The sequence below is a fragment of the Saccopteryx bilineata genome, chromosome 5, assembly GCF_036850765.1.
Source record: "Saccopteryx bilineata isolate mSacBil1 chromosome 5, mSacBil1_pri_phased_curated, whole genome shotgun sequence".
Taxonomy (NCBI): domain Eukaryota; kingdom Metazoa; phylum Chordata; class Mammalia; order Chiroptera; family Emballonuridae; genus Saccopteryx; species Saccopteryx bilineata.
In genome coordinates, this window is record NC_089494.1 from 212,766,896 (window position 1) to 212,776,595 (window position 9,700).

General features: G+C 37.6%; 1 long non-coding RNA gene across 1 annotated transcript; it reads right to left on the bottom strand.

Annotated features, from left to right (window-relative positions):
• Positions 1-266: 266 nt before the first annotated feature.
• On the bottom strand, positions 267-9,448 carry LOC136337576 (uncharacterized). The gene is made up of 3 exons (XR_010731852.1): positions 9,367-9,448; positions 7,519-7,587; positions 267-659 (listed from the first exon to the last, which is right to left on the bottom strand). It is a non-coding gene; the product is annotated as an uncharacterized lncRNA (long non-coding RNA).
• Between the last annotated feature and the right edge of the window lie 252 nt (positions 9,449-9,700).

The window sequence follows — 9,700 nt, forward strand, 5'->3', positions numbered from 1 at the left end:
GTGGTGGTGGTGGGTTCTTCAGGGGTAGTGATTGCTATGGTGGTGGTGGGTTCTACAAAGGTGGTGATTGCTATGGTGGTGGTGGGTTCTTCAGGGGTGGTGATTGCTGTGGTGGTGGTGGGTTCTTCAGGGGTGGTGATTGCTGTGGTGGTGGTGGGTTCTTCAGGGGTGGTGATTGCTGCGGTGGTGGTGAGTTCTGCAGGGGTGGTGAATTCTGTGACAGTGGTGTCATCTGCTGTTGTGGTGGATTCTGTTGTAGTGGTGGTGGGTTTTGTAGTGGTAGTGGTTGTGGGTTTAGATGTGGTGGTTGTTTTACTTGCAGTTGGAGGTTTAAAGTGGGGGTGATAAGGATTAGGAAAGAAAGGATATAATGGTCTTGGCACACTATTAGGTCTTTGAGGGTATGGTCCTTGTGGGAAAGGATAGTACGGATAACCTGGAAAGGGTGGTCTCTGAGGATTCAGTGGAAGGGGTTGAGATGGAATGAACCCTGGTCGAAAGGGAGGAGGAAAAGGACGAGGAACGTTCCATGGTGGACGAAAAGGAGGAGGTGGTAGAATAAATCCTGGGTGTGGTGGAAACTTTTGGTGGGGTAGCTGGGGTTGTTGCAGCTGGACAGGTCCATATGGTCTCCTGGGACCTCTGTGTCCATCACTGGACTGTGGTGATAAAAACCAAAGAGAAACAAAAAACCAAGGTTTTAAATTTGATCTCTTAAAGTTCAAACAGTATATGTACTTTAAAAAGTCATACAGTCATATATTTCACTAAAAAATAAGTTAAAAGAAAGAATAAAATACTAAATATTTCCTTTCCTTCTGGAACTCAGAGTACTCAATAAAAAGTAGGGTTATATGAAATGCAAAAACAAAACAAAACAAAATAAAAGACACCTTACACTCTGACCTAAAGGTTTTAGAGGGGACCAAATTACCTTGATTACCTAATGAAAAGGGTTACTTTAGAAGTTGGTTCAATTGGAAATAAATGCTCCAGTGAAATGACTAGCACACATTTAATTTTCTTCAACACGTCTACAGAGACATTTGGTCCACACCGACCCATCTATCTCACACCATTTGCCATGACCAGCTAGGCTCCCATGGTGAGAAAGGTTATTGTTGGCAATGCAACCACAACACAATTATTGAACCAATAAGGCATGAGCCTTTTTAAATGTATTAATCCTGTAAACCAAAAGTATAAATAGGTCTTATGGTCTGTTTTTACTCAGGGACATTCCCTAGGTGTGGATGGTTTGGACAAAACTAAATTCCAAAAATCTTTTGGCATGGACCAAATGTCCTTGTGGATATTTTGCATAGGACCAAATGTTCTGAAAGGCAATGGAACTACCTGGGAATGTTCTTTCTAACTCCTCATTCCAAGAAATCAGTGAGATTCCAGGATCTGAACCATTAACTAATTGTGTAGTGTTCATTGAGAAAGTATTATATACAACCCATTTTTAGGGATTAAAGGAAACATATTTAAGATGTAAATCCTTATATAAGTTTGAAATCTAGCTGAAATGATACTCGCCCCCCGCCCCATCCCAAACTACAATCCAAGGAAATACAACAAAAAGTCTGTAAGAAGTAGTAAAGTGTGTTGGTTAAGACAATGACACTGGAGTTCTCAATTGCCAGAGTCATCTTTCTGCAATAGCAAGCTAGCAGAGATGCTTACACTCTCTCTGCGTATGTCTTCTTATTTCTAAAATAGTTTTACAAATAATTCTTATCTTATATATTAGTTGATAGGATTACATATAATCTGTGTAAAGTGCTTAGACATGATAAATAAGGTAAGGACTCAATTTAAATTGAAGCTATTTTGTACTCTGCAATTGAGTATATAAAATGTGGCTTGTAGATATGGTAGCAGTTCAAAAAATAACTGATAAATGTGCAAACAATTACAGATGTCATAACAATTTGGAGGGAAAGTTTATTTTTGGAAAAAGAGAAGATTAAGGATTGTCTAGTAGAACTGATAGAATTTGAAATGTGGCTTAAATAAAGAGTAGAAATAAGGATTTCAAATTAATGAATGTTGTAAGCAAATGAGCAGGGTCAGGAAAATACAAATCTTATTCTAGAAACAGTCACAGCACCAGTTTGAACTGAAGTTTCAGGAAGGTGCAAGACTCTAGTCACTCTCTTGCAACCTTCAACTTCTTGCCTTTGTCTTTTAGCTACATTGACTTAAGGAAACATCAAACTTTTAGGTTAACTGTATACAAACTACTTTCTCAGTTTTTATTTCCAGGCTGGTGAACATTGCTAGAGGATACCACAAAGCTGTACCTCATCTGTGCATATCCAGTAATTCCCCTAAAGGCTATCTTCTGCATATTCATGCTCTTTCTCTACCGCTATTCCCTTTCACCCCCTAGGATCGTGATGGCGAACCTTTTTATAAAAACCACCCACTTTTGCAGTGCTGGTCAACCTGGTCCCTCCCGCCCACTAGTGGGCATTCCAGCTTTAATGGTGGGCCAATCGTGGTACTGTTTGGTTGCTCCGCTATGCTTACCATTTACAATAAACTTCTTCACCTGTGTTCTGTAAGGATCAATCTCCTCTTCCTCACCAGGGCCTTTCCTCTCTTAATTATTATTCTTCCCTTTAACCTCTTTTTATTCCTGGCTCTATGATCTCAGTCTATGTAATAACAACTTACATCTCATACCCTGAAGTCGCCCATTGGCCACCTAGTCTACCCTTGCACTGTCATCACTAGTTCATCGGTTTCCATTCTTAGCCAGATATTGGGGAAGGCTAGAGTAGATTTTCTGTTTCTACTTCCTAATATCCTATTTGTTATTTAGTCTGGATTCTATCCCCATCACACAACTTAATCTGTTTTACAAATAGAAGCATTGACTTGAAAATACATAAAGAATTTAGCTTAGATTCGGGCCTATTTCGATTGTCAGTAAAACTTAATGTTACTTTTTGAAAACTTCTTAATAATGTTGAATTAGTCTTATGATTATTTTATAAAGGAAGTATTTAGGCGTTTACATGCCCTGTTGCCTTGGTAATCGGCTCTGGAGCTCAGGAGTTGGCAAACTAAGACCGTTGGGCCAAGTGCAGCTTGCTTGCTTTGGTAAAAGACATTTTACTGGAACACAGTCACATTCAGTTGTTTATTGTGGCTGCTTTTGTTCTCCACTGGCTGAGTCGATTAGTTGGTGAAAAAACCGTATGGCCCACAAAGTCTAAAGTATTTACTGCCTGGAAATATTTGGAAAAGTTTTGTGAACTCCTGACTGTTATTGCCAATTTATCCCATATTCTCAGACAGATTTAAGCCCTTTGAAGTCAGAGATCATATTTATCAAGTTTTTATATCACTATTACACCATTATCAATGAGCATCATTAAATAAATATTTATGGGTACTGTTAGGATATTTTAGAAGTTCATTTTTGACAAACCTCACTGAATATGGGAAGTGAGGGTGAGTGGGGAGGCACTCTTTCCAAGGCTGTGCTCTGACTCAGGCACTGGTTTTGCACATCACTGAGTCAAAGCCCAAGCCAGTCAAAGGCTCATGAGACTTGATGCTATCCAGCCTTCCTCTCTCCCTCTGGTCTCCTTCCTGAGCCTGTCTCCCCCTCTCCCTCTGTACCAGGCCTACTAACCTGTTCCTCATGCCAGGCAGGTAGGCCCCTCTTCCAGATTTTGACATCTGCTTTCTCCGCTTGCATGGTTTGCTTTCCCACCTCCTCAGGTTTTTCATCAAATGTCTACCTGGCTATCCTATCTAACATTGCAAACTTGTTCTATTCCCCACCCCCAGACCTCCTTAACATTCAACATTCCGTCTTCCCTTTTCTGCATTGCATATAAGCGTCATGGTGTTACTAAGGTTTTGTGTGTTTTGCTCACTGCCATTTATCCAACATCTAGAATAGTGCTTGGTAGATAGCAGACGTTCAATATATAATTTGAGGTGAATGGATTACATGAATTAGTGATAAGCAGAAATATGCCCTACTCAAATGGACGGCTAATTCCTCCTTGCTCAAGGTCAGGAGCATAAAGATCTTTCCTTGAGGATATTTGGGAAGATCAAATACTTAGAAGTTCTCATTTTTTCCCTCAGTTTGGTTTTATGTCTTCTGTTGGCCAAAGTCTTGCCATTCAAAATGTTAGTAGAGACCAAGAGCACCAAGATCAAACATTACCTGAGTGCTTATTAAAAATAATGTGAATTCCTGGATGTCATGCCAGTATATTGGGTCAGAATCTGCATTTACATAAAAACGCTCAGGTGATTTGTGTGCCTGTTAGAATTTGTGGAATTTTAGAAATACCAGCTGGCCAATGTTATTTGATAACTGCTTAGAGCATATTCAATTCTGACTAAGGCTTTGATTCATTTATGCTGATTCTTTATCACTTTTTTTTTTTTTTATAGTCTTTTACTTTTTTCTGCTTTATGTTTGAGATTAGAATTGCTGGACTGACTGCTTTTTTTCAAGCACTTTAGTGGCCAGAATATGCTGACCTTGGTTATCATGTGTACCTGGCAAATATCTCTTGTTAAAAACAGACCCTTTGTCTTGGAGCTTAGTTTACCCCACCTAGATATCTTATAAACTGGCGTGAGTTAGCAGTATGAGTCAGAAACCTGTTCGTCAGTCATGCGGTCAACTACACACAAGCGCATTCACTCATGTGCTTCACTATCGAGGCTCCTCGTTTTCTGCTTCGTGCTATGTTTCGGTGCGTCCTAAGTACCCGACTGGCCTGCCAGGCCTTCGGCAAAGTTTAACTCCAATATGAGAAAATCCATGTACCAAATTTATGGGTTTTTTAAATGACACAAAACTCTCTGCTTCTTATATAAATGGGATTCTATTATTTTATGAACCAGAAGAATTTTTTTTTTAAGTTGCATTAGTCTTGCAGTTCAGGCTTCTGGAACAGAAATGTGCCATCAATTTATAAGAATCTTCAAGACGAATGCTTTGTATAAGGCTCCTTAGATGTTGCCTATTGTCAATATAAAACAGAAGGTAGGGGCCCTGGCCGGTTGGCTCAGCGGTAGAGCGTCGGCCTGGCGTGCGGGGGACCCAGGTTCGATTCCCAGCCAGGGCACATAGGAGAAGCGCCCATTTGCTTCTCCATGCCCCCCACCCCTCCTTCCTCTCTGTCTCTCTCTTCCCCTCACGCAGCCAAGGCTCTATTGGAGCAAAGATGGCCCGGGCACTGGGGATGGCTCCTTGGCCGCTGCCCCAGGCACTAGAGTGGCTCTGGTCGCGGCAGAGCGACGCCCTGGAGGGGCAGAGCATTGCCCCTGGTGGGCGAGCCGGGTGGATTCCGGTCGGGCGCATGTGGGAGTCTGTCTGACTGTCTCTCCCTGTTTCCAGCTTCAGAAAAATAAAAACAAAAACAAAACAAAACAAAACAACAAAAAAACCCCCAGAAGGTAGGAAGGGAACAAAAATACTGTTTTCTTGTTATTGTCTCTGAAAATTGCTCTACTAAACAAAGTTAGATAACATTTTCCTAACATTTTTGGTTTGTTTGTCTAGGGAACTTCCTTTGTCTTCTAATGCTAACATTTCTAGAAAGTCTGAAGCAAAGTTTATTGATGAGGTCAGTGAAGCCATATTATACATATTGTTACATAGCGGTGAAAAAAATAGTTCATTTTGGCATGATATATTTGACAATTAATTATAATTACTGACCTAAGAATTTTTCGCCCTGGCTGGTTGGCTCAGCGGTACAGCGTCGGTCTGGAGTGCTGGGACCCGGGTTTGATTCCTGGCCAGGGCACATAGAAGAAGCGCCCATTTGCTTCTCCACCCCCCCTCCTTCCTCTCTGTCTCTCTCTTCCCTTCCGGCAGCCAAGGCTCCATTGGAGCAGAGATGGCCCAGGCGGGTGCTGGGGATGGCTCCTTGGCCTCTGCCCCAGGTGCTAGAGTGGCTCTGGTCGCAGCAGAGCGACGCCCTGAGGGGCAAAGCATTGCCTCCTGGTGGGCAGAGCATCGCCCCTGGTGGGCATGCCGGGTGGATCCCGGTCGGGCGCATGCGGGAGTCTGTCTGACTGTCTCTCCCCGTTTCCAGCTTCAGAAAAATACAAAAAAAAAAAATTTTTTTCCTTTAGTGTATGGATTTCAGTTGAATTTACCTTAATTTTTTTATACACCTCATGTAATTATAACAAAATAGTATAAGAAGTTAATTAAGAAAAAAGGTATTTGAATGATCTCAAACTTCGACATGCATAAGAATATTCTAGAACGCAGGTTCTTAAGCAAAAGCCAGGTGGTTTTGTTTGTTTGTTTTGGGATATGGACTGAAAACATACATTCTGAATAATTAGGTCAGGTATTTCTGATACAGATATCTCATGAAATGAAATATTGTTCTACTTCAAAATAATAGATGAGAAACTGAGCTCAGTGAAAATGAACCACTTGTCCAAGAATATTTATATAGGTGTCATTAAATGTACCAGAATAAAGAATTCTACTTTATTTACTTATATTATTATTGCTAGTTTCTATTGACATGTATTTGTTCATTGTGCAATGTTGATGAATTCCTAAACACTTTCTCTCAGGAAATCTAAACTATGAAGCTCTTAATTCTGAATTCTTAATTCTGAACATTGGGACTTTTTGTGTCATTCAACACTAGGGTCAGCACCCTGCGGATTGTCAGTAATTATTAAAAATAAAATATACTCTGAGCACTCTCTCTCCTCACTCCCACCTCAGTACCAACATACAGTAGGGTAACTGTTCTTTCTCTGAAGTTCATATTAATCTATTGATGTTTTTGGCTATGGAACTTATCACTTCCTTCTTTGAATTATATATTTTGGAGCCTACCAGATGCTTTTCAAAAGTTTCAATGAAAATGTTTTTAGAGTGAATGACCTTCTATTTTTTTTTTAAAGTTTTTCTTTTTCCTTGAGTGAAAATATAAAGAATAAACGGTAAAGTAGAACTTTACTCTTCATTCAATTAACAAAATCTTGTTAACTGTAGCCAGTGTGTTTTTAGAAATCATAAAGGCTTTCTAATTTTTAAGTCTTTACAAATATTTTTAATAAAAATAATTGTACAATCAGCGATATGATACATTGTTTTTCCTTTCAGAAAATTTATCTTGAACTTTCTATTTTCCCATTTCTTATTGCCTTAAAACATTTATAAGCTTCAATAATATTTTTCTGATAATTTGATTGTAGTGCTTTTGAAAAAGAAAAGAAGAAAAAGAGATGTTCTTAGATAAGAGAGAGCTTTCCCAGATTCTACCTTTCTAAAACCCCTTACTCTCCCAACACTGACCAGAGTAATATATAAAAGAGAAAGTAAAAAGAAAGTAGCAACAAGTCTGTACTTATCGAGATCTTGACACTATATTATTATATTGTTATATAGTATCAAGAAGTTATATAAAGAAGGAAGACATCATTGGTATCTAAACTTTGATGTTATAATTAATACAAAGTATATCAAGAAAATTTAGGACTGGGAGAACTTACCATGAAACATGCAATAAGAGCCAAAAGGCTGAAGATGAAAGTGAAGTTTTTCATTTTTTAAGGTTGCCCCTGAAAGTAGGACAAAATTGCCAGTGATTAATGAAATTTATAACATTATTTTTCTTAACTTAAAATAAAAATTTAGAAAGGATTCCAGTACATGCTACATAATATACAAAAGAAGAGCACAGCACTCTCTTAATATATATGCTTGAAATCTTGGGGAAAGAAAGAAACATATCTGCATGGTAATATTGTTATATTTTAGATTGTTTACAACAAAATGATGGGACTTGCATTTTATGGAAGGTAATTCCAGATAATTTTTTAAATCCATTTTGAAAAATCAAAGCTTTCTTTTGGGAAAATTCTTGTAGACTCCCCTGGTAACCAGTTTGGATAGACATAATTAATTCGGTTATTCTTTTGAGAATATTTGTTAAAATTAGTCAAAACTTATAGATTTCTGTAGATTCATGATCTATATAGTTTCAACATGACTGGACTATTATAAAACCTAATTTTTAATAAAAATATTTTTTAAAAGGAAAAAATATAAGTCCTCAGTTAGATTTATCTGCAGGGGAAAGAATTGTGCACCATGTATCTTTCCTTTAACATCAATCTACTAAAGTACTATTGCCCTATTTATCCCAAGTGATTCCCAAAAGCAAACTATTGTCCACCTGTGACTAAAGTAAGAAAAAAAGAGGTTTTGTCCTTAATTTGGTTATAATTTTCAGCATGTTTATCACAAGTACATGGAAACCTGTGCTCTGAGAAAGCAAAGTTTAATCACCATCATAGAGTCAGTATGATGTCTTAATTGTCTGCACCATCTTTGGAAATGACATAGAAGAGAGGTCCACAGATTCTCTAGGGGTATGCTCATGAGACCACCCCCTTAAAAGTCCTTTTTAAAATATGCTGTCTTGGAAGAGCATTTAAAAACACATAAAATACCCAATTCAAATAAAAACAAAAAAAATGAATATCTATATTTATGTGTCTTCAAAATCCTTCTACCCATGAGTATAATTGCTTTAGAAACCAAATATATCCAGAGAAAAGAGTGAATAGATTATGAAACTGGATGCAAATTGTGCAACCATTCAACATGATTGTTCTTCCTGACACACTCTTTCAGAAATGTTAAAGATTTGGTGATCTTTATACAATATTTTTTCTTAAAATTCACCTAAGTTTTTTTAGGTAACATGGCTATTTCTATTTTTTTACAGCTTTACTGAGGTATAATTGACAAATAAAATTGTGAGATTATCTAAAGGGTACAATGTGGTGAGTTGATATTTGTATATATTGTGAAAAGATTACCTTCAGTGAGTTAATTAACACATCCATAACTTCACATATTTACTCTTTTCCAGTATTTTTAGGTAAGAACATTTCAGTTCTACTCTCTTAGCAAATTTCAATTATACAATACTGTGTTTTCAACTACAGTCTCTATGTTATACATTAGATTCTCAGACTTTATTCATATTATAATTGGGGAAATTTGTACCTTTTACTAAATAAACTCTATGTCCCCAGCTACAGCCTCTGGCAACTACTTTTCTGCCCTCCAAGAGTTTGATTATTATTATTATTTTTTTAGATTTTACATGTAAGTAAAAGCATGCATGCAATATTTGCCTCTTTCTGCCTGGCTTATTCTCCTTAGCAAAATGCTCTCTAGTTTCTTTAGTGTTGTTGCAAATGAATGATTTTTCTCTTTTTAAAGGCTGAATAATATTCATTATATTTTATCACATGTGAGAACAAGAATACGAGCAAAAATTGAAACTTCAAAGTCAAAATCTTTACATCTATATTTCTAATACATACCCTGGCTGGAGATTCTTCTTTGGAAAAACCAAACTGTTGTTTATAATCTTACTTTTGCCAGATAGCCAGTTTACATAGTCACAGTTTGAAAATGCAAGAAGAAAAAGAACTTGCACTGAAAAATCTTCCTTCTTAAATATCTTCAAGTGGATTTTTATTGGAGTCTAGTGAAAGGTTGATGGAAGGTACTCTTTTGGGTTTTCTTTACCGAAACAAAGAAATGACAGTTGCAGTTGCCAGTTTGGCAACTTTGTCCACAGAACTGTGATCCAATCACTGTCCAGCAGACTTTGAGAAAGCACACAGTATGGTCTAGTGCAGTGGTTTTCAAACT